General features: G+C 41.4%; 1 protein-coding gene across 2 annotated transcripts in view; it reads left to right on the top strand.

The window, feature by feature from the left end:
* Positions 1-26,548, top strand: part of iqsec1a (IQ motif and Sec7 domain ArfGEF 1a) — a gene marked incomplete at its 5' end in the record, with an annotated part of 93,008 nt that overhangs the window by 28,371 nt on the left and 38,089 nt on the right. The window contains one exon of one of the 2 annotated variants that reach the window (XM_083920060.1): positions 20,009-20,066. The exons of the other annotated variant lie outside the window; for it this stretch is intronic. Of the gene's footprint in view, positions 1-20,008; positions 20,067-26,548 lie in introns of those variants that run through there. 2 annotated transcript variants of the gene reach the window in all.

Here is a 26,548-nt window from a genome sequence, read left to right as displayed (position 1 = left end):
TGTACAGTTATTATCATTAGCTCTAAAGAGCGGGCTGTAAACGTGTTTGTTTCTGCTGTAAACTTGGACATTTTAACATGGGGGTTGACTTTTGGAGCCATCCACAAGTGGGAATTTGATGAACAAGAAGAAGAGCAACCCTCTTCTTTTGGAGCTCTATGTCCCACACACTGAACTTGAGAGTCTATGAAATTCCTTTTGTATCCACCCTTTTAGTCACCATTATTTCCCCATGACCTAATGATCTCTCCCACTTGTGTGATGTTCTCCCTTACATCTGTCAATTATATACAATTATACAATATAGATCTGGGGTGCCCAATCCCAGGTGTGTTGGAGCAGGGAGAAACCTAAAACATGCAGGACAGTAGCTCTCCAGGAGCAGGATTGGGCACCCCTGATATTGACAATATACAATTATAAAAGTAAGCCCGCTGTTAAATTATCCCCTTTTGTGACAACTGTAATGGACTCTCATGATCGTATTGCCTTGCCCTGCAGCAGTGAGAGGTGAAAGCAGGAAGTGTGTTTATGTCAGGCTGAGAAAGTTTAAAGTGGAGCAGTCAGCCAGACCAAGACAATGCTGATCCAGGATTGTAGCCTATTGTGAGACAGAATAATTGGTCTGTACGGTTTAGAGGGGAGAAGAAAAGCATGTTGCTGTAACTTGAAAGGAAACGGTATAAAAGCAGCATGTTTTATATTATATGACCAAGTCTGACGTGGGGATATAGATGACCTCATCAATAGAGGAAAATCAACTTCCTCTGTGGCAGTTCGTCAGTACCATGATGAAAAAGCATGTTTTAACAAATTGGAGTATTGCCTGTGTGGTAGCTGCTGTATTCATTGCCTGCAGCTGCTTTCTAGTTCAGTCCTGTGCTGAGAGTTAAGACCTCTCTGCACCCATCAAGCCCAGCTCAAGGCTGAATGAATGCTTTTAAATACCCAAGATGCTCCCAAACTCCCTTTTTCCTCACTTCATGCCTCTCTTTTGATTCCCTTTTCTCGCCCCCAGATATTCTCTTTTTTCTTCCACTCAATCAAAAAACATCTGCTTCTCTGTATTCTTTCACCCAGTCTGACTGACTGTGCCTCTCTCTTTCCGCGTCCTTAATTAAGGAAACACATCTCACTTGATGGATAGACATAGGCAGGGGCTTTATAGAGGTAAACGTAAGGCTGTGCGATCGTGGTGACATGTAAATCTTTCTGCAAGCCTTTACACCCCTTTCTTAAAGCTCCCATGGTATTACCAGAGGGTTGTAAAGCAGCTAATACCGCATCGCTTGGTTTATTTGTGGTCTGGGTTCTGATTCAGTGTTTGACCATTAGCACATATCTGAACCAGGAGCTCCATTTCATGTATAAATAATTCAGATGCTTTATGATTTTCATTATGGTGACGAGTTCAGAAGAGAACCAGTGATTATCTCCAGGCCCTCTAATAATTCCACTGCAGAGCCTATTGATTCCTGGGAATAGCCTGCCTTCATGGGATCACAGACCCCCAGCCTGCCTGCTGCAAACAGCCAGTGTGTTATTTGCTAACGGTTGGAGGCAGGAGGGCAGCTCATGAGGCTGTGGTCTAGCCGCAGGGTTGAATATGATAGACAAGCGTCACATGCTCTAAATATGGATAAGTATTACCATATGCGGGTTCATATACCCTGCATCGTATCTGCTATTGTGTGTATTCAACTGCTGAATTCCCTCTTTCTATAAGGTCTTGACAATATCTGAGGTCATTTTGAAAAAGGCTTAACGACACAGTAAACATTTATTATATGTGGCAGCAAACAGTCCTCGGGAAACGAAGGAGCAGTTGTTGTGCACAAGGGTTAGCGTCTGTTTAAAAAAAAAAGCATTAATGAAAGTGCCTTCCACGTCCCGTAAAATGCAGCCAGTTGCATGAATTCTTTCTTTATTGGGCATTTTTATTTACTACTGTTGGTATTGTAAAGTTGTGATTTCACCAGATGGGAAATCACAACTGCACAATGATTTAATAGGCCTATGAAACGGAGAGCCCACTTCCATAATGTGTTTGAACTCTTGGGAACGCTCTCAGTTTGTCTTTGAAGTTCCCAGCTTCCGTTTCGTCATCACATTCTCTTAGAGTTAATTACAGGCTCTGTGCTGCGCTATGATCACTGGAAACATACAGTCTTGATTCTGAAATGCATATGGCCATGTGGTTTACGATAAGTTGCTTTGACTCTAAGTAACAGAGGAGAATGCGTGGTACCATGTGCCTTTCACTTCTCTCAGTTCTGCTGTTGATCCGTTTGGCCGAGGGAGAAATGCATGAATGTGTGGCTTTTTTGTGGTGTGCCTTCATTGTTTTGCATTCAGACAGCCAAGCCACACATAAACAGTTTGGAAGGCTCATGACACAATACAGTAAAGGCTGGCCAGCATTCATTTTAGAGAGTATTGGCTGTGTTTCACATGTATTTGAGTCCCTGTGCTATTTAAAGATTTTGCATAGATTTAATAATCACCAAAATGTTCCTGATAATCTGGTATTCAGTTTACAACTGAAAAATGCTGCTGCAGCGCTCTGAGTCACTTGAAACACCCGGAAACACTGACCAATCAGAGCGGACTGGACTGGGCTTTTTCTGTAGCGGGGTTTAAATAGACAGGCACTAAAACTGAGTGTTTCAGACAGAGGATTGACAGAGGCCGACAGTATAAGAAAAATAATGAGTTTTTTAAATATTAAAGTATGTATGTATAAAAACATGTTATAGTAGAAACCCAAATTACAAGTTTGAATCATCACAATTGACAATGTTTTATTCAAAATTGAAAACTGAAAAAAAGTAGTACTGTAACAATTCACGGATTAATCAGTTAATCGGTATATGGACTTGTACTCTTATAGCGCCTTTCTAGTCTTCTCACTACTCAAGGTGCTTTCACACTACTTATCACATTCACACAGACATTCACACTGATGGCATTGGATACCATCTAAACTAACCAATCACACCACATTCATACACCCCGGCGCAGCACAGGGAGCAATTAGGGGTTCAGTGTCTTGCCCAAGGACACTTCGAGAACCGGAGATCGAACCGCCAATCTCTCGAATGGAAGACGACCCAATCTGCTCTGAGCCACAGTGTTGAGTGACAGAAAATTAATTGATAGAAGTTTTGATTATCAATTCATCATTACAGCAGTTTATACAGCAAAAACGCCAAATATTCAGCTTCTAAAATGTTAAATCCTTTCCTCTGTTGGTTCATCCAATCACCTGCCAGGTATTTTTTGAAAGCGCCTGTCCTTTCCCAATCAGTTTCTAATGATACCATCTCAGGTGGTTCTGTGTCACAAACCATCTGACGAGACAGGTTAACAATGTGCCCCTTAGGAGGAGATACAGCCAGACTTTCATTCCTTCAACCATTAAGCTAATAATGCAGACGGTAGTCCTTTTAAGTTAATTAAAAAATTCTGTGATTTATATTTTAAATTATTTCTGTCATTTAATAGGCTAAATTGATTTAAAAAAAAAAAATGATTATGACAATTCTTGTATGTTGCAAGCCTGAACAGAAGAGTACGTCACGTAACAAGCTTAAGTACACAGCTATGTAAAAGAGAATATACTGTACAAAAAATATTTGAAGATAAATTCTAATCATGTGACATTGTTCAAGCCAACTTGAAGACGTCACTCGGCATATTGTTTTCTCTAGACAATTCTCTGTTAAGTTTGTTCTGTACTATTCTGTACTTTGTTCAAAGGCAGAGCTGTGAATCAGTGTGGGAGCACACAATTTCCTTGACTCTGTATTAAGCCATTATAACCAAGATGTCCTTTAACACTCTATTATCATCACAATGAACACACAACCTTAAACCCTTGAATCGCATGTCAGCCAGCAGCCGCTCTCAGTAATTGGCCGTGACATTATCCGTGATATGGTCATAACTGAAGACATAGTACACTTGTGAAATATTAATTTCTATTTCTTTCAGCAGATGGAAAGGTCTTCCAATCTGTATGCATGAAAAAGCAGCGTAATTATAACTAAATGTGTGTTTTTATTATAAATCAAAGAGGCAGGAGTGCATGTTTTAGTCAGGGTTGAACAAGCGCACTGTGCCTGGAGTAAATGCCTCTCTCTTCAGCAATAATGAAAAGACACCCACCTGTCTAGCGACAGTGCACAGGTGTTACATTTCAAGACAGAATCATGTGTGACATCAGTTGGATTTTGAAAGCCTCTGGGCACTACAAGCGCAACTAATGCACCTTTAGCCCAGTGAAAACATGTTGGTGCATCCTTTTTTTTTTTTTATCAACCAGTGCTTTGCTTTCACTGTATTACCCATTTCCACTCTCCCTGTTAAATTAGATGTAGTGAGATTAGAGATACCGTGCGAGTCTCTGACACAGCTTATCCTTTCATCAGCTCCATGCCACAGTAATATCAAGCAAAAGGGGCCTCTGCGTTCCAGATCTCTCCCTCTACGAGCCTGATAGGAGGCATTTGCAATTCCATAGCTCTGTATCACCGCTCAGATCGAGCAGAGGAGGGGCTCCTAGGGATGAAGTGAGGGAGCAAGGAGTAACACACTTTTCCCCAGGAAATAAGGCTGTAGAGTGTGATCGCTTGTTCTCAGCTGCTTTTTCAGCTCTGCTACTCAGGAAGAGAGATTTTTTGTATGTGCAACAAGATATTAACAAGATGCTGCCGCTGCTGAATTGTGTTTGGGGTCAAATCTCCTGCGAGTGAGGAGCAGCAGATGCAGATGATAGAAGGATTAGAATGTGAGAATACACTTTTTTCCATCATGTGCCATAATAAAGCATAAATCGGACATGCAAAAGCAGCACAACCTCTTTCTTTTCATTCTTTTCATATGCCTTTGTATGTGTGATATTTCATATTGATGGCCTGATAAGTGCTAAATTCCATTCTAATTGGCCTTGCACTTAAATTCACATCCATTCCTATTATATTTGAAAAAAAAACACATTTTTTGTTTTACAAATATTGCTCATTATTTTCCTTTCAACACACCGAGCAATTTTAAGTATAGTTAGCTTATTATACTTTTGTATTTTTACTTAAGTAAGATTTAAAAGCAGGATTTTTACTTGTGAATAAGTATTTTTAGATTGTAGTTTTGGTACTCATGCTTAAATGTACCATATCATACTCATTTTTAGTTTCATACTTAATTTTTGGTAATTGTGTTATTCTGTTCACCCCAACCACCTCTGAGGTACTGTCACTGCAGCCCAGGAATGACTATAAGGGCACTGTTACAGCATTTCCTAGTTATATATGGTATATTTGTGTTTGTGGGTGTTTTTGATTGAGCACCTCAACCTGCTTTATAATCATGGACATCTCACTGTTTCTAATATGGGACCTTTACTCAAGTAAAAGATCAGAGTATATCTTCCACCACTGTAAATATCAGGTGTGGGAAGTGCTAGTGCTGCCACAGCTTCCCATCAGTATAACTGACACCAGCTTATCAAGAAGCATAAACTTGAGCGGTGGCAGCAAACCGTCTAAGCAGAGGGCTGAGGGGTCAAGAAACGGCTCTGTCTGTACTTCACAGTTAGGAGAGAGACAGCTCTTTGTTTGGCCTCCTATGAAAAGCTCGTCTGTCTTCTGCCTCTGATGTTCTCAGGCTTGGGGCCAAGTCAGTGACAGAAGGAGCCTTTGGACAGTGCTGTGCCCTCTGCCAGAGAGCTACAGAGAGGCTGAGCTGCGTTGTTACATGGAAAAAACAGCAGGGAAACTAAGCTTCTCCCCTCTCATCTCCAGTGGAGGGTGGTTGCGGTCATATAAGGGGAGTTCAGTTTTTCCAGCTGTTGACACTATTGGAGTGGGTAGAAAAATGTTGTTTGTGGAACGAAAATTGTATAGGTGAATTTGTAAGTTTCCCAAAACTGATCATAATGCAGAAATAACAAAAGGTAAAAGGTTCCTCAGATTTAGTGCACTATCATCTTCCATCTTAGGTACTTGTTGAGTCCACATATGTTTTGATTTATGTTGCTAAATGAATTTCAAATGCGGCCTAACATTTACCTTCCTGATGGAATTGATCACATCAGGCTGCCATCATCTATGCAGGGGAGGTGATGCACTGCCATCTTGTGGTGTGCAGCTCTTAGTGCTGAAGTGAATGTAAGTTCTCTGCCTCTTGACTCCCTTGTTGTCGCTCTCTCTCTCTCTCCATTTCTGATGTGTTTGAAGTGGGCTGAAGTCTCAGGAGGAGATGGGACCCCTGCAGAGTTGCTCAGCTGAGGACAAGATAATGCTTCCCACTGTAAGGCACTGACAGCTCCATCAGCACTGTTGTTCCTGGCATATTGTGCCAAAACGCTGCACAATGAACATACAGTTTGTCTTGTTAAAGATTTATATGATACAAGGAAGCAAGCAGCCCTTAAAAGAGGAAAACAGAACGTGCTTTGATGAGAACAAAGTGCTGCATCAGTTTCGAGAAGTTCAAGTGTACAGAACTTGCTGTTTTGTGAACTCCAGCAGTTGTATGTCTCTGTTATCTGTCTTTATATCAGCCAAGGCAACTCAGCAGACACTGACAGCAAATTCAGCGAGAAACAAGCGATGTCAGGAACGTCTGTGATTTTCAGTTCCAGCTGAGCAGCTCCTGAGTTTTTTGTCTTTTCTCGCTGTTACAATGACACATTTTTTGCAGCAAAAACCAAACCAAGAAAAACAACAATTAGCATAAGATAGTTCTACATCTCATGATTATTTTCATCATTGATGAATCTACAAATTCATTATTCTGTGAACGGACTAGTTAGCCTGGAACCAGGCAAATCTGCTGAGCTCATGTTTCATTCACTCTAGCAGATACATCTGGATGCCAGTAGGTCGTCTCATTAATCTAACTGGTTTAGGTCTATCAAACTGCAGGAATAGGCACTTTGGTCTGCACCGTTAATATCGCCCCATGGGAATTGAAAATAAGCTGAGAGGTTGCATTATTCTGGTGATGCCTGGCTACTGATTAGTTGCCTAGTCCATACAATGTCAGTGTGTCGCAATTATCCAGAATGTAGAAGTATCAGTCATCACATGCCTTTTTTTTGTTATACCACCAATCCAAAACCCAAAGATAAAGAATTTAATAAGGAAAGAAAGAAAGCATGCCTTTGTTGTTTAAACACACACACAGGCTACAAATATGCACACATGCACAAACAGGTCCTATACACATGCATTAATGGAAAGGTGTCAGAGCGAGAGGGCTGCCCCACGAGAAGCGCCCAGAGCAATTTTTGGGGGGGTTCGGTGCATTGCTCAAGGGCACCTCGGCAGTGCCCGGTGGTGAAATTGCACCTCTCCGGCCACCAATCCACCTTCCTCTCTTGGTCCGTACCATAAAAGGCTAAAAAAAAACAACAGTTAATATTCACATTTAAAGAAGCTGGACTGCAAATACTGAAAAAAAAAATCTGGGGCTTGGATTGCCTTCACACAGCTCACACAGACCAGTCCCCAATATGTCAACTACGCATGTTTTGTCACGGCCACATCCACTGACATGTACACGACCGGCTGGACCGGCCATTGACACAAACAACAAAGTAACTCTGATTACAACACACAAAAATATTATTGCTCCTAATGTTGAATACAGCTCCCTTAAGAAACTGCAACTAATGAATTTCTTTGCCTGGGGGAAAAAAAGTCAGTTGCGGATTAATCTGTTGTCGAGTCAATCTCCAGCTTCAGCTCTGTCATTTGATTTGCCCACTCATCCTGCTCCAGTGACTGATGGCCTCCTCCGGTTTCTCCACTTTGCTCTCAAACTGGTTTCCATACATTTAGTGAATGTGAGCTCACTATGTAACATACACAGACTTTGGCACGGACTCTGGTACAAAAAACATAATAAAATACATGAACGCATTAAGTGACGGCATTAAACCTAGATTAAACCATTGCTAAAACTGTCATTCTCACCCTTCAGTAGTTAAAATGGGAAACTAATCATCAGTCAGGTCAATGCTCTACAGTTGGCTCCATCTTCAAGAGGACAGATTAGGTTGGAACAGGTTTCGTGTGACACTAAAAGCCTTCTACAGTGTGTGCAAGTGTGTTGTTTGTTTGTGTGTGCATACGATGTATGTATGTGTATGTGTACTTTGTGAGTGCTTTGTGTGCTGCCAAGCTGGAAAGCCTTCTGCACGCAGTCCTGCACAGAATCCTGCAGATATAGTCCAACAGCCCACATCATGCACCAAGGCCAGCTGGATTAAAAGAGGCCATATGGTGACAGAGGAGTGCGGGGAGGTTGGCATAAGAAGGCTGAATTATGCAATATTTGTACACCTTAAAGGCCGTGTAGGGTCAGGCTAGGCCAGATAATAAAATGGACATTTTAAACATTAACGTCATTACTTGTGTGTGCTTGTGTTTGTTCTGTTGTGTGGACCCTCGCTTTTGTGTTCAAGAGTTTATCACTGTAACGATGAATTTCAGGCCATTTGTCAAATTGAAAGAGCATCGTGCTCAGCACTCTGCTCCTCTCTCTCTAGCTGTGTGTGTGTGTGTGTGTGTGTGTGTGTGTGTGTGTGTGTGTGTGTGTGTGTGTGTGTGTGTGTGTGTGTGTGTGTGTGTGTGTGTGTGTGTGTGTGTGTGTGTGTGTGTGTGTGTGTGTGTGTGTGTGTGTGTGTGTGTGTGTGTGTGTGTGTGTGTGTGTGTGTGTGTGTGTGTGTGTGTGTGTGTGTGTGTGTGTGTGTGTGTGTGTGTGTGTGTGTGTGTGTGTGTGCGCGCACACTGCTAACACTCTGCGCTCGGGTCTGCAGATACACACTTGGGTGTTGGACAGAGAACGGAGCTCACCCTGGCCCCTGTCTGAGTCCCACACCCCCACAACCTTTTACCAATCCACAAAAGAGCACATTAACTGGTCAACCATCAATCTGGAGGTTAAATTACATGCCAAGTGTTGGTAGAACTGTGCTTGAGTTTTACCAGAACACCTCACTGCTTAACTGTCTCTGTACTCCATAGATGACATTACAAGAGCTACCAAGGACTGAGGAGGTAACTGGTCTTAAAGTCTTCTAGTTGGATGTACTAAGGATTGCAACCACTAGCAATTGGAAATGTTGAATAGAAATGTCAACTGTGTTAACCTCCGAGCCTCATCTAAAAGGGCTAAAACCTCAATGTTGTCCTTTTTAGAAGAAAGGTATTGGAGTTGACTAAGAACATGAACATCATGAATATCCTAACCTGAGTGTGGCACAAAAGAGAAGCTCAGGGAGTACCATGTCTTTTTATAAGATACCACATATGTTTGTGCTCATCTGGGGCGCATAAGCACACACTTTATTTCATGGCAGTCTGGACAGGAAATATTGAAAAAGTTTACTTTGGGTATGTGGATATGAATTGTTGGACAATGTTGGAGTCAAACATTATACTAGATTTCCACTCTACACAGGTGTACACAAACAAGCGTGAACAACACACACGTCAGAGCTTGATAATTAGAACATAGAACACATAGCCAGTGTAATTGCAGTAAGATGACGCACATATACAATTAGCCACTACACAAGTTCATTAAGAAACTGGTCTGACGGTACTAGTCACCTTGGCGTTGTCACTCAATACATCGACAGCGCCGTGTGCCATCGTGTCTGCCTGGGGTGAAACACATACTCCCCAAGAGGCTGTGAACCATTAGGTGTGTGTGTGTGTGTGTGTGTGTGTGTGTGTGTGTGTGTGTGTGTGTGTGTGTGTGTGTGTGTGTGTGTGTGTGTGTGTGTGTGTGTGTGTGTGTGTGTGTGTGTGTGTGTGTGTGTGTGTGTGTGTGTGTGTGTGTGTGTGTGTGTGTGTGTGTGTGTGTGTGTGTGTGTGTGTGTGTGTGTGTGTGTGTGTGTGTGTGTGTGTGTGTGTGTGTGTGTGTGTGAACGTGTCTTATGAGAGCTTGTCTCCATGGACACTCTCCTGCCTGCCTACTGTCCCTCTTTGGATGCTGTTACCTGGTGAAGGTGTCAACAACACTACCATTTATTTCCTAACAGGGGCACAGTACATTGTGTATTCCATTTGCAGTTTGTGTTCATTTTGACCCATTTTGCAGCCAACACCAAGATCGAATCTTCAGTAATGTTGCCTTATTTCTGCTTAATATTTCACACTTGCTTTCTGGTTTTGCCATCACTTGTATATGATGTAATGTCTGTGCAAGCCATACAGTGTCTATTTAACTAACATCTGGCAATACAACTGTAGAAAAGCACTCTGTAAATCCTTTACCAAATGACTGGTTTTCCTTCTGATTATTTGCTTCTTTTATCTCATCTTAGTTCCTTAGTGTTTCTTTTGTCTGCAGACAAAATAAACCAGAGCTAGGCAGCATCTTTACCTGTTTGCACCATTCCTCATTGGAGTGGAAAACCTCATCTGTTTTGAAAGACACTACAGAGAAAAGTGCATTGATTTCAGAAGACAGAAGGATGGAGAGGGAGGGCAGGGGGTGAGTATGTGAGAAGAAGAGAAATGGGCAGAGAGCGAGAGAGAGGGAGTGAAAACAAAATGGGAGGGAGAGGAGATAAGGCATGGTAATGAGCCCTACCTTTGACACATCCTCCTGTTTCTATGGAGACCAAGGATCCAATCATGTGGCCCTGCTGAGGACTGTACTACATAGAACAGTTGAGAGGGTGGAGGTAGTCGTACGCAGATGCTTCTCTGTGTTTATGAAAGGCAGTATAATCTCCCAGTAGCTCTACTGCAGGTTGTGTCCTCTGCTTTTTAGAAGAGGTGGCAGCCTCTGCCAGCACTGGCATCAGAAAACAATTACCCATCATCCATCTTGCTTTAAAACAAAGGTTTCTCATCAATGCTTAAAAGGGAGCTCCTTTAGGTTTCTTGGCTCTATGACACCCTCCCGTCGCACACCCCTCCTCCTCCTCCTTCTCCATCAAAATAACCAGCCACCCCCCACCAGCCGCCAGCCTCTTGGATGCTCCTTGTTACATCACACACACTGCTCTCTGGCTGCCTGTGTTTGTGACTGGGAAGGGAGAGGGAGAGTGAATGTGAGTGAGCCTGTGTGCGCACGCTGTCTCAGTCACGCAGTCCCCATTGACCAGCATACAGGATGGACAAACCAAGCGTCTGGCGCGCCGTGGTGAGCAGCACAGACCCCAGGCGAACGCGAGACCCCGGTACCCACTCAAGCAGACCAGGCTCGGCCATGGGTTACCGGCTCTACGACATGTGAGTAACATATTCAGTGTGAATGCTGTCGGATAGGACAACAGGCGCGCTTGCCTGCCTGGACGGCACTGTGGTGTAGCCTCCCATTCATGGAGACAGCAGTCGAGTGGGTGGTGGTGATGGAGGAAAACACTGTCTACTTCAGTGTCTATGCTGAGTCACCTATAGCATCCGGACCTTGCTCTATCCTCTCATGTTCCCGTCCTTTGCTCTTAGTAAACAACGTCTCTCTCCACGGGAGGGGCGATGAGGTGGAAAATGGGTTTGTTTGTGTGAATGGGCAAAAATGTCACCAAGATAAATTATTTGTCTCTAAACAAGGTTGTTTTTTGTATTCGCCCAGCATAAGGACTGAAATGACAACAGAGTCATGTGAGGGATGGCTTTAGACCCTTGGGTGGCTTCTGGGAGGAATGACTAATTTCTTGATGATGCTGTGACAGCGCTTACTGGGCACATGAGTTCCTTGCAGCTTCTGCTGTATATTTGTGTGTGATTGGTACAATGTGTGCCTGTGTGCTTGTGTGTGTGCGTGTGTGCTTGTGTGCGTGCGTGTGTGTGTGTGTGCGTGTGCGTGTGCGTGTGTGGCATTGCCAGTGTGTGTGTGTAAAATGCGGCTGGGTCTGAGCTGTTTTATTTTGGGGATAGTGATGAGTCCTACAGTCCATCATGTGTCAGATCTGCTGAGATGAAACATGGACAAAATTAGATTGTGTCGTTTTTTTTTGTTTTTTTTGGAGTTATGTTAGGGGTTTGTATTTTTGGTATGGTGCTGCACTAGAATTTTCTGCACACAATCTACCTTGTATAGTACTCTCTATGTATTTAGCTGAATAAGCATTCTGCTACCTTATTTCTCTGCAGAGGCACATTTAAGTTTGATTCTTGCTGTTGTGTGTATAGTCTGCACCATATAAGACTCTCTTATTTATTGTAACCATGAACACTTGAATTTTTAACACATGTCCTTACCAGCTGGTGCAGTTAAGTTGAATTACCCTGTCATGTTATGATTTAATACCACACATGGGGATCAGTCATCTTAATTAATATGAGACCTTCATGGGTCTTCATGTGTTCTTCACAGGCAATCTGCCTCTGCCATCCGCTGGATTGAATCTCTGTCTTGTTTCCACGTGTACAGCACACATGAATGCATGAATACATTACTCAGATTCTCCAGCTTCTTTAGTGTATCAGTATTTATAATTTTATTACATGCTAGATTCTGTATTTGTTGTTGCGTAATAGTCGATCGACTATCTTGGTGTGTCTGTGGCTGATTTTATTCCTCTATGTTTCCTTCCAAAGAGAGCTTTAACCACAGAAAGTCACATGACTGGGCCGAGAGGCAGAGCTCAGGAAAGTGTGGCTCAAATCGATGACTTTGTCAAACAGTCGCTCTTGTTAGGGGACAGAGGACATGTGCCGCAGATTGACACTAATGTGTTGGTTTGACTGTCTGTCAAACACACTGAGGCTCACACTGCCTGGCCAATACTCCCTTTAATGAGGAGCTGTATCGGGATGAGTCGGTTCTGTTGTAAATGTCATTTTATCATCGCTGGCAGGCCCTGAGTCCTTCTGGAATGCCAATGCTGTGCTTACAATACCGGAAGGCCGAGAGGAGGATAACCTGGATTTGACTGAAGGCTTTCTTGGCCTTTAAGTATACACTTCACTACTGTGGCCCGAAGGGATGCAGAGGTTGCCTTGGGTAGAACGGCAAAAATATGTGTGTATTTTGTGCAGTTTAGCACAGTGGAGCAAAATGCATACTCTGCATGCAGGGCAAGCTGAAGTAAGAATAACTGAGGCATTTACAAAATTTAATCAAACCAGGTCTGTTAATGTGTGATGCCATGTGTTAGGCCAGACAAGGGATTTTGGTAACTGGATGTTATGTTGTTTGCTGGTGAAGAGAAATGTACAGCCAGACCACACAGAAGGGGAGAGATGCTGTATGTTTACACTGCACGTGTCATATACACATAGTAAAACCAAAATGGTATTATGGCACAGCCCCTGAGTTTATGGTTCATAGTTTATAGTAGTTATCAAAAGGATCTGAACAATGAAAACTCTACACCAGTATTGCTTCCCTCATTCAGCAGTTAACTTGGCTTGAGCACAAAAAAATAATCACTTTCTAATAATATTTTTTTGTAATTCCATATCCTGAAAGATATGTATTGGAGTTGAGATACACGTGTCTTTTTTTTTTAAAACAAAAAAAAAACCAAATGCTTAGTAATCCTATTCTCTGTCTGTGTACTTTGAGCTTTGATCTTTGCGTGCATGGATTATTTTCTGGCATTCCTAATTGTGTCCCTGTACTCAGTAAACTGAATATATAACATTGCACAGACAAGGTGGCTAATAAACAAGTATGGGCTTACCCTTCATTGAGATAATGTCATGCATTCTCAGAGGGCATTCATACCATAAAGCCGTTTCAGCAGGAATGCCTATTTCCTATTATTGGCTGAGAGATTCTTAATGCAATGCCCCTATTGAAGTGACGCCAGCGCTGAATAAAAAACAGAGTGCGTCACCAGAGCTGTAAGGCACTGACAGCACATTCCTTTACTTTGAGCCCGAGCCTTTGACAGCGCAGTGTGCTAGGTCTGCAGACTGAGAGAGAGTGCACGTAGACAACTGCCAGCATAGCTCTGAATATGCCTCCACCAGAGACGGCAATTTTAGGGTGCATGCTGCTATTGCATGAGACAACAACTGCAAAAAAAATGCATCACATTGCCAGCACATCATGGGATGGCACAGTGCATCCTGTCAGTTAATATAGCATCACCGGTGGAATGGGGGCACAACATTACAGAGCGAGAGCTGAGTCACTAGTTAAAGCCAGGGTACATGCTGTATGTATGTGCTGGCCTGTCTGCAACAATAACCCTTTGATTTTTCACTTGTCTGATAGTTACAGTGACTGTCCACTGCCAGAAATGAGTACAGTCATTCTGTAAAGTGGACATGATATAGCCATTAAAGCAGCATCCTCTTGACTTCAGTCATTATACCAAGAACGCTAGCGTATTTATTGATCAACTGTTTGATCTCTTTTTACTTACATCAATGATCTTCTGATAGAACAGGCTGAAAGAAAACACAATGTAGTCTATCACGTCAGAGCTTAATGTATAGTGGACTGTAACATATGGATGAAGGGTCAAAAATCACCTCACTGAGTTGTTTTGACATTACAGTGGTAAAGAGAGCTCCATCAGTCTGCCAAGTCAAGCAGCTTGCAGTACCATCTTCCCCACCAGTGTTACAGTAACATTTTGGCTTTTGCCAAAATAGCACAAACTCGGTTCAGACCAAGCTCGGTCAGCTCGAAGGCTGTCATTTGTACACTAAAACTGTTCTCAGCGGTTGAGTTTGCAGCTGGAGCTGTGTCAGCCATGTGTAAGGATTATCAAACCAACGGGCGCTGTTGGGCTCTCAGGGGCACATGAGCTCGAGTTTCCTCAGGGGAGTAGCTAGTGTCTGATGCATCCGTGGTTTCAAACAGCCCATAATAAGCTCCTGCCTTTGCCAACAGCAACATCGGAAGCGACAGCAGAGAGGAGAGATGGGTGATCTCTAGAACATTTTGTTCCTTTACCAAAAATAAAAACAGATATAAGGATATGTTTATCTGCAACATTGTTACATAATAACAACTATACAAAGAGATCACTGAGAATGTTTGCCCGTGTATTGATACGTATTTACATGGTTTTCTGTTTACTCTTCATAATTGAAAAATGGCTTTAAGCTATATAAAGAGCGCATACCAACTGTCTCATGCAAATACAGCATATTCTTTCTCCACATGTTTTCTTTTTTCATGACTGGAATTTCTGTGCGTGCGGTATTTGCTTACATACAAGACGTGTTAATCCAATCATATTAAATTAAACGGCGAATGATAGTCATGTGTTAACATAGACTCAGTTATAAGCCTATATATATCATTCAACAAACCATGTTCATAAGATTATTAAAGAAGATGACGGGGTGCTGGTGGTACCCTCTTTGACAGGGGAGACAGCACTCCTCATCAGGTCTGTTACCCAGCCTCGGTTTATGAGGTCCATCAAGATAGCTGGCAGAGAATGAAAACTGTGGGATCCATCTCCAACCAGCCATTTTTAAACTCATTCTCTTCACCTTGTTATTATGGACATCTCTCCTCCTCTTTCTCTCTCTCATCCTGCTTTTGTCTCCACACCTTCCTTGTCTTTCTCTTCATCTGTCGTTTCTCCCCCCACCATCTATATTCTGTGTGGCTGTTTGCTTTCAGGCTGAAGGCTAAACAGCTGTACTGTACAATCTGTGTGATACAAGAGCTTGTGCTCATGCAACTGTAACTTTCATGTAAGATTGTCTCCCTTAGAGTACCCCTGCAAAATGATATGAAAGGATATTATCTGCCCTGCAGTATAAGCCAACGTGCTAGTCTTGAGCTTTTGTGCCTCCTTCTTTGCCAGTAATGGTACTTCCCTGCAGACTGCAGCAATTATGATTTTTATCCCAAACACAACTGAGTAAACACAACTGTATGACACACCAGTGACACACATTTGTGTGGCACATATGCAAAGAGTTGAGGCTGGACAGTTTAAATCATTATTATAAATCATCCTGATGATTTCCCGTGGAGCACATAAACATGTTTAATGATCTAATGTTGTTGTGTTTGTGAAGAGATGTTCAAATTGGCCACTTGCAATCTGAGGTTTGCCATTTATTGAATGCCACTGTGATGCCGCATGAATATGAAAGAAATTAATTTCCATGATGTACTTTGTTGAAGTGCTGTGAGTGAATCAGCATGCCTGTCAGACTCATTCTCCTGATCACAACACAGCTCATTGGCTCACTGAGCTTTGAAAGCATGGAAGCTACTCAAATCTGCCACCAGGGGGTGAACTTTTCTAACACATCCTTTCAGACAGGCTGCCCTTACCATAGACATTATGAGCTTAGTCCCTTTAAATCCTGGTTACAATGATGTCTTCATCATGGATTTTCAGTACAACCTTGCTAGCACTTATTCTATTGTCTATGATGGTTATTGTGTCTTATGCCATCTCCAGCTATCTTCTTTGGTTCCTGTTTGAATGGATCCGCACAGAAAGCCTTCCAGTAGAAGACAGAAACGGGTGAAGGTTAAGGCTGTTGTCCAATCAGGTTGGGGTTGTGGGAAGGACAGCCACCTTGCAAACAAGTCAGTTTTAAGGGCCACCCGTAGTCCTCTTCTTGAATGATTGTATCATCTTTTACATTCTTGCTCCAGCTCTTATCCATGCGATGTTTCATAGGTGTACTGCACAAGCTAAGTAGGACTTCACTACTTTTCACTCAGCTACCTCTTTCACCCCTTCTCACATATCGGGGACCATAGGATTTTCTGCAGCAGGCCAGTTTAATCTATCTGTAGTGCTTATTGACTGCACATCTCCTGCTCAAAGAAGGGCATGGTGAAATCCTTAGGGGAGCTTATCAGTGATTGACTAGGTCAGTCACAGGGAGAAGTAGGGTCCCTGCACTGTAATGCAATATCAGCCGGCATCAATGTACTACAGTACGATGCATCAGCAGCGATGTGGAGACATAACAGCTTGTCAAATTAAGGCCATTTATTCTGATTGATGGCTGAGCAGGAGATGTAATTGTCTATCTTTTATAGCCATTTAATCTGGGAAACAGCGTAGATTCGTATTGATCCACTGCAGAGCAGTGGGATTTTAGTCAGGAAGGAAGGAAATATCTGTAATATTTTCATATCCTCACCATACTCTTTGTGCACATATTGATTTACAAACACATGCTTTAAGTAGCTTCATGTGACCCGTTTCATGCAACCCTGTTTTCAAAAAATGTGATGATTGGCTAAACATTGACACCCCATATTTAATAAAACACACATATCACAAATACAATATATCACAGGAAATTCAGTTATTTAATTTTTTTATTTTATTCATTTTTTTATTTATATTTTATAAAGCGTGCCAGCTTTTTCCGAAGCGGGGTTGTAGTTGACCTTGACTCTGACCTCAGCAGAAACGCATGCAAACGACATTGGTTTTCAATGCATTTTTAATCAGTAAAGCACCCCAGTTTCATGTTACTCCCAAATGTTATGTCATTTTCATTTCATTTTTTTCTATTTTATAAAATAGCTTATTTCACCGGATACACTGCACCCCTGTCAAACACTGAAAAAATGTTGATGACCTACAGATGTTAACTCACAGCTAGCAAAATGTTGGTATAGGCGGAGGCATGCGTTGTGAAATACATGGAAAGGATGTTTATTTACACACATAAGCAGTTAACTACACATCTGCACATGCCAATGCATGCCATGTTGAGCGATGCATACATCTACTTATTATATCATATCCTGTTGTGCTTGTATACACACTTGCTCAACTCTTCATTCTAGAAAAACAAATAAAAGCCGTCATGCTTGAATGGGAGCCACGTGTGTTTTTATGGCAATTATTGCTTAAAAAATTGTTTCTTTCCTTCTTTGACAGACTCTAGTATGTTCTACCGAACAGTGGGGTTTCCACCCACACTCACCACTGAAGGCAACCAGACATGCAGTAGAAAAAGGAAACTAAAAGGGTTCTCCATCTGGCATGAACCACATGAGTAAATCACCACAGATATAATATGCTTTTGGAAAAAAAATATTTTTAAGGGCAGTCTCTTACCTTTTAACTGCGGCCTTAATTGCAGTTGGTGGATTTTATCTCAAGCATTAGCCTATGTCGCTAAATATTATCTGATAATCTGCTCTAAATGTCTTAAGTTCCCAACAAATGATGTGTAAGCACTGATATTCAGAGTGCAGAAGATAATCACAGTTGTTATGTAGGGAGAATGTGAAATGTTAACTCGCTGAAAGCTATTTTCCATCAATGGAGATTGAGATGAAGAGCACGGCTAAAAGGAAAACTGTCAGTGTGTGGGCATTTTCTGTGAGATGTGTGTGAATGAGGAGGCCTGAGTTGTGACAAAAGGCTGATGAATGTGTAGATTGATTAATTCCTTAGTATCGCTGCTGTTCACAAGCTCTCAGTATAGCCTTTGTGCTCTGGCCTTTCTATATCTTGGCTTGGGAAAACAGAGGAAGCCCATATTGTGCCAGGAGTTGTGTCAAAAGAGTCATGTGGCGATCACTTGTTAGATGACACAGGTACCAATTACTGTTAACGTGATATGCACTTACACTAATGCATGTTTGTGTATTTGTGTGTTTGTGTTTGTGTATGCTACTCTCCTTGTTTATGTAAATATGCAGTATTTTCAGTGTGTTCGGACTCTTGACAGTGGCTGAATATTGATGAGAGGCCCCTCCACACCCCTTTCCCATGACTGCTGGGACTGGGTGGCACTGCAGCGTGGCACTGCATCTTAGGCAGAGAAAGAACAGCACTGTGCTTGTGTTCAAGTGTAAAAAAAAAACCCTCAGCAAGAAAAGAGAGCAAAGATATTCCATATGTTTCTAAGTCATATAGCTCTATTGAGCACTGCAGCATATTTGGACATGCTTCCAATGAAGACACACACTTCTTTGATCCAGGTTTAATATGCTGACCCTCTTATACATGCACATTTAATTTCACCACGTGCTCTCTCCATATCCCTGCCGTTGCACCATCCATATCTCAGCCTTACAGTTTAATTCAATTCATGAATCACTCTATGACCATTTGCTTGAGCAATTTATGTGCATTTGGGTTTTCTGTAATGCCTCCATGACCTTGATGAGTCAATTCATATCTTTCCTTTAGTACATGCTGTCAAAACATGATAACACTTGAAGCTCATATTTATTTAAACAGAGCGTGTGTATAAACCCATGTGGTCACACAACATTGCAGCCGCCCCTCCCCGCTGCAAAGCCGACCAATCGCAGGCTGCTCTGCTAGGCTTCCATTTGAAGCTTCAGTAGTATGGTAGTGTTGCCCAGCAACCAGAATCGGCACATTTCTGGGAGGTCGTGTGTGGATGGCAGCCGCTGCAAGAAGGAGAGGGAGAGCAGGAGGTAGAGGATCAGGAGAAGGGTACAGAGATAGGAGGAGGTTCAGGATTCAGCTGGAGGAAGGAGAAAAGGAGAAGGAAGAGGTTAGGCTGAATAAAGAGCCAGAGGGGGAGTGTCATTAGAAAGTTTGTATGTGCAGTAGAGGAGGAGACAGAGGAGGAAGCCATTGATGATCCTCGTTAAGTGACTTTTTCCTTGTTTTGCGCTCCTACACATTCCAATACCTGTGCCTGCTGGAGCAGCGCAGAGCTTCGGCTGTAGCCATGATGTCTCAGAGGATCCTGGGCTGACGCACTGTGTTTAGGGACCGGTACAGAGGACAAACCGACTGACCCGGATAGGAGCTAAAAGTGAGCCGAAGCAGCAGCAAATTATAGCGTATACGGGAAAGTGGAAACTGGGTCCAAATCAGTCCTATAGAGGGTTCCTGCAAGGCCCGGCTTCCTGGGTTAATGATGACTGAAACAGGTCCAGAAGTGATGTGCTTGTTCTGGGCGGGTTAAAACCACCGGCTGTCATCCAGTGGCAGTTGTGAAGGCTGGAGCTCTTGAAGACAGACCCTGATGTCCACTGCAGGGATTCAACGAAAGAAGAAACGAGCTGCCATGGTGCTTTTTAATTTTGTTGGATCCAACTGCTCTTCTGCCTTGTTGATTGTCTGAGCTGAGGATGTGGAAGTTCAAATCTTTTTGCCTGGATTACTGGCATGTGCTGTGTTTGCACCCACACAACAACTTTTATAAGAGGTACGTTTAAAAATGGCTGCGTTCTGCAGTCATGTTTGGCTTGGATCATTTCCTGTATTTCTTGTGCTGTGTTTTGGACAACTCATAATTATCACAGTGCTGTCAGCTTGTTGTTGTTGCTGCCTGTGTTGAAGAGCTCCCAACATTAATATTATTTAAATAGACTAAAAAAACTTCTTCAAAGCTCCAAAGAAACTGCTGTGGCTCTCAGCTCTGCACGCTGACATGCTGGCTGACTGAGAGAGACATTACTCAGAAGTGTGCAGGCTGTGTTATCGATTTCTCAGAGCCAAGCAGGTTACAACCGTTATTTTGTAGAAGCACTTGGTTAAGTAACTTGGCACTTAGAATGATCTTGTTTGTGTCGGTTGTCTGTTTAGCGTTGGCGCTGCTGGAAAGCATGAAATGAACTGGCTCTGACTGAATTCATTCATATCTGTCCCACTGGGACCTCTCCTCTTTCACCTTTCACCTACTGTCTTATCTGCACCTGATTACTGAGTCTAGCTTTGCAGCTCGCTTCAAGGTTAGCAAAGAAAACCATCCTTTATGAATGTGTGTGTCATATCAGATTTGATTTCTTTGTCTTTTAGTGGCAGTTTTAAACTGTACATCATAGCAGACAGAATCAGATGATGCAAGATATGTAACAGCTTGAACATCATGGTTATCTCTGTTAATGTATTAGAGGTTTTAACACCAACGCATGTTTTCTGCAGGTATGTTAAAAAGGTGCACACTTCACTCTAACACTATGTAAATTACTCACCCCGGCCCACCCGTCTGTTGCCGTGTTGAGACCATTAAAAGAAACCTCTCCTGTCTTTTACTGCCTATCACGACACAGATATCTGATGCTCCACGTTCCATACATGCACTCCACCCCCTCAAACTTAGATGCACATTTATCTGTGCAAAACCACCACTATCTGTTGAAGATGTAAAGAAAAATACAAATAGGAAGGATTTTCCATGACGATAAAGATGCTTTAATGTTTGGGTGGTCTTTACTTTTAGCTCCATCTAGATGCTCTCTAATCTCACTTGTGTATTTCAAGCTCCAATTTCAGCTTCAAAGGACTGTAGTTCTTCAGAATTGTTACCTCACTCTTTTTCAACAAAATGAGAGTCCCGGTTTTGCATTTGAAAAGACATGAGCTACAATACATCCAAAATCTAACCGGTTGTGTTTGCAGAGGTTTCCATCATGGGCATCCCGTTGCGCAGATGTTTGATGCCTGAATCAGAAGCGAGCTGCAGTGTGATGCAGTACCTGTGAAAATTCAGGAACACATGCCTGCTGTCACATCTCTATGTGCTAATGCATTCACACACACACACACACACACACACACACACACACACACACACACACACACACACACACACACACACACACACACACACACACACACACACACATATATATATATAAAGACACAGTTTGTCATAAGCATTAGTATTCTGAAAGTGAGGTGGATACAGTACGTAGTGATTCATTAATAATGCATCACCGATTAAGCTGGCAACTCGTCTTTGAACGTAGGCTTCAGGGAAGCCCCCCAGCTGTTTGTGCTACCGCGATACCAAATGCCTTTGGTATTATAATCATCGTTTTAATCAGATTTTTGATTTTATACTGTTGTAACATGCAGCATTTCAAATCACTTCAGAAGGTATGTGGTCTTTGTGGTTTAAGACAGGGCTGGAACTAATAGTTATTTTTATTATCAATTAATTCACCGATTAAAGTTTGGTCGGTTAAAATGTCAGAAAATTATGAAAAATTACACCCTACTTTCACAAAGTTCATGGTGATGTCTTCAAATGACTTTAGTCTGTCCAACACAAAGATAGTCCGTTTAATATGATATAAACCAAAGAAAGGCAGGGAACCTCCATAGTTGAGAGGCTTAAACCAGCATTTTTTTTGTGCCATTTTTGCACTAAAAATTACTTTGATTAGCTGACTAATTATTACATTATACATACAATGTATTACATTATCAGCAAATTCTAGAAATGAACACTGAGACAATAAAGAATAAATAAAATTAAATAAAATAAATCTGATATGACTGCATTTCTAATCCACAAGCATTTTCTGCATTATATGTCAAAAAGAGTTTGTGTCTGCGATAGGCCAGTAGCGGTCGATAATATCAGTCAGGCTTTCTTTAGAAAGATTGTTGATTTTTTTTTTTTTTTTTTCCACTGAACAACTCATTATGTGTCTAATCCCGCAGAGTTCCTGGAATATCCTGGTCATTGGGCGTAACTCATTACATTGCTCTGGCTCCAGTGTAACACAGTCAGATTGTATCCAAGGACTGAGACTGTGTTGTTAAAGCAAGGTCAGTGTAGTAACTCAAAACAGCCTCTCCCAGCTGCTGAACTGGGGTTCACCCTCCCTCCTGCGTGGCCTTCCCATTGAGAGCAGTGTGATTGTTGGACATGTGCCCAAGTATTACCATACACACAGGGACTGGGCGATCTCTCGTGCTCTTTCTATCTCTGCATCTATCTCTGTCACTCTCTTCCTCTCTCTTCCACATAAACACAAGCACACATCAAACACACAACATAGGCCCTGCCCATTGCCACTGGGGAGCAGCAGATGAGTAAAAGATTGTATTGGACGGCACAAAAAGGAACAAAAAGAAAGGGGTGTCTGCAGAGAGCAGAACGAGGACTGGTGTGTGGTTCGTTGTGGGTGGAGAGCTTTTGTTAGGAAGAGGGATGATTTTCTTCTGCTATACGTACTGGGCCTTTACCTTACTTGGTCATCAGACAGCTTGAGCAGCACCTCTGAGCCCAACATAAACTAGGGGCAGGGAGAACTTCTAAAAGGCACAGACAAAGTAACTTTAGCAGCGAAAGAATATATTTCTCTGTGGGTTTTCTATGGAAAGTGAAGGATGTGGGGTGTAATTTGTGGTTGAGAAGGGAGTGAGCACAGACTGTACTTTTGGTGGCTCTTTTAGGGGGAGTAGTTGCAGTTTAGTGTTTTTAAAACTTTTTTTTGAAACTTCCCTTCAGTGCCATGCACACTTTTTTTAGGCATGTCTGATGCCTCCGGTGATGTCACTGCCATGTGGAATGCGATGTGGAAGTACTGCATTACCAGCCGAACTATAAGGTAGGAGACATCTGGCATGGACCAGTGTAGATGGCAGTGGCCTGCAGTATAAGTGGTGGTTGTGTTTCCGACTGACCGCAGCAGACTATGCAGATATTTCTGACGTTCGAGCGATCAAATAACATTCCTGTCTATATGCTCAAGCTTCCTTTCTGGAACCACGGAAATATATTATCACTGGCACACAGCTGAGAAAGGCAGACGGGGAACAGTAAAGACATTCTCAAGGTCTTTCAGGGCAGACTACTCTATCAAGAATGTCGCTTTGATAATAAAAAAATTAATAATAATCTTGCAATTCTCTTTTTATCTCTTTAAGCCTTATTATCACTTAACTTTTTCTTACCATAGTGTACAGCAGTAATGTCCTCTGACATTCAAATCTATCTCTGAATGAACAAAGAAACCAGTACAAAGATTACTCTGGGTTATTCTGTTTTACATAGAAAAGATTTCTTCCTCCTATTAGTCCGACTCCATAGTGACAGGATTGTGTGATGATTTACCACTTTTTATCTTCCAGTGTGTTTCTAATCACGTATCCTGCAGGGAAACTCAAAAGTACACACAATGTTGACCTCTCCAAACGTACAGTCATTTTATTTAATCTGTCTCTGATTCTTTTTCCCTAAACTGTTTTTTATTGTTGTTACTGTTGTAACCAATTATTTCCCCTTAACGGCGGGCAAAGGGAGGTTCTCAGTCATCATTTCAGTCATCCAACCAAACATGCTTTATGATATATATATATAAAACTCTGAACATTAGAAGCTGGCTGTGGCTGATAACAGTAAAGACCTAGACACGTCTTAGATCTTGGTTATCGTAATATTACATAAGTTGCTGCATCACAGTAAAGTGCTGTCATTTTCTGAACTTACAGACTGTTCTCGCTATTCTATTTTTACCCCCTTATTCATTATATCCACATTACTGATGATTATTTCTCAAAAATGTTATTGTGTACATATCTTGTAAAAGCACCAATAGTCTTGCACAGTCTAGGAACGGTAAATCCCCTAGCCTGAGAAAACTGTTATTTTCTTAAGATAAACAGATGAATACAGCTACCAACTTTGGCTAAGCTACCTAGCCTTAGGTACAAGGACAAGAGGGGAAACATACTGATGGATTTAGAGGAGGGAGACATACTCCCTTTGTGTTCACCATTACCTGAAACCCCCGCTTCCAGTCTGAATCCCAAAAAACTTTGTTCAAGCAACCACGAAGAGAATGTCCAATGCGGACGTATTAGAAGCCATATAAGAGCTGTCATGTAAATTTAGTAATCTCGACCTTAGGATAAAGAAGAACTCAGCGGACATCACCACCATTAGAGAAAATTTTGAAAGAAAAGTTCACCAGATGAAGACAACTAGTGAAAAGGTACATGCGATGAACCAACTCATTTCTGAACAAGACGTGAAGATCGAAGAAGCGGAGCGCTACATTCAAACACTTCAACTCTGATAATGGCAGGTGGATTATAATTGTTGTAAAACTTGATAACTCGTTTTTCATAATCTGTAATGTATATGTATATATAACGGCGTAGGCCTAGCCAAAATTATGTACACTCAGGTTTACTCAAAGATAAGAGATTTACAGGATAAATATAAAGATGCACTTTTGATTATAGGTGGGGACTCTAATGATACTCCAAATAATATGATAGACCTCCCAAAATTCACAATTTAAAGCCACAACATTTCTAAGTAGGAAGCTGTCATTAACAGACGCATGGCGGGGTTGTTTTTTTTTTTTTTACCCAAACCATTAAGAGTTTACGCGGTCTAATGCTAGAAGAACATTGCAATCCAGAATAGATTTATGGTTCACTTCTACTTGTTGTTTGGAATGTGTGTCTGGTGTTTCACATTGCTATGCTCCCTTATCTGATCACAAGATGATCTCCTTACACTTAGTTGGTTCCAAAGAAAGTAATAATAAACTAAGAGGATACTGGAAGCTAAATAATAATCTACTTAAAGACAAAACCTTAAAAGATTCAGTAAAACAAATTGCACAAAGCATTTTCAGAGAAAATGAAATGAATAACATGCAGAAATGGGAATATTTTAAATTTAAGATAAGAGAAATAGCTATTAAGCGTAGCAAGGACATGAAAAAAAGCTAGTTATATAAAACTATGGAAAATTTTGAGCTTTTACTGAATAAAGAACATCTTTCAGAAAATGAGAAATTACAACTAATAAAACTTCAAAAGGAGAGAGATAAATAATATGTTGATGCTGCTAAAGGAGCCTTTATACGAGCCAGGGCGAGATGGTTAGAAAAGCGTAATTGTAAAAGAAATAATCAGTCTGCATTGAATATAAATAAAAACATTAGTACTGATCCCAAAGAAATAGCAGAAGTTATAAGAGTTATACAAATCTAAGTTTGCGCCAGAAAACTGAAGTATTCTTAAACAGCATTAAAGAGTTTATTCTGTCCATTTCAGAACACATTTCAGACTCTCCTTTCTACTCACTTGTAATTTTAATATTACCAAATTGCCTGTTGAATTATCTAAATTTTTCCAACTGGCCCTCCTAGCTTGGAAATTATGCTACACTCATAAGCGACTTATGTCATCATATCGAATAACGAAGACATTACTGTCAGGAAAAAAATCTATCTTTCTGCAAAATTGGGTGTGAGCTTTTTGACACTGATGGTTTACTATTTAGTTATGAACGATTTCTTCTTGTTAAGTCATTTCTGATAACAAGCAAAGACTTTAATTCTGTAGGGAAAGCTGTCCCTATTGGTATCTCCTTTTTAATGAAAAACCACCTGCAGTCTCATGAAGCACTGCGAATTGTAGCCCTTCTGATGATAAATGGTATTAACATCTTAAATACTAAATGTAATAACAAATATATACGTAATGCATTCTTTGAAAGAAGGAAAATTACTCTGAGAGGAAAAACTTTTTGGGACAACATTTTTATAGGTACTGACTGGCGGAGGGCATGGCTATTACCATATAAATTCTCTATCACCAATAAGGTTAAGGAAGTACATGTCAAAATTTTACACATATAACATATATAGTACAGATCTGTATTTTTCCAAATTCCTCGACACTGGAAATAAATGTACTTTCTACAACAATGAACCAGAATCGTTGACGCCTGTATTCTATATTTGCTTTCATTCTGTTTCCTTTTGGTCTCGAATATCACAGTATGTATTTGGTAAAATGTGCTGTAACGTCAGGATTGAGTGTAGGAATGTATTTCTGTATTTTGAACATGAGGCATATAATATTGAATTTACTGTTAACATGTTGATTTTATATGGCAAATTTTATTTGCATACTTGTAAAGTAACAAAA

The sequence above is a fragment of the Echiichthys vipera genome, assembly GCF_963691815.1.
Source record: "Echiichthys vipera genome assembly, chromosome: 9".
Lineage (NCBI taxonomy): Eukaryota > Metazoa > Chordata > Actinopteri > Perciformes > Trachinidae > Echiichthys > Echiichthys vipera.
The sequence above is the reverse complement of the archived record's forward strand: the minus strand, read 5'-3'. Positions and strand labels throughout refer to the sequence as shown.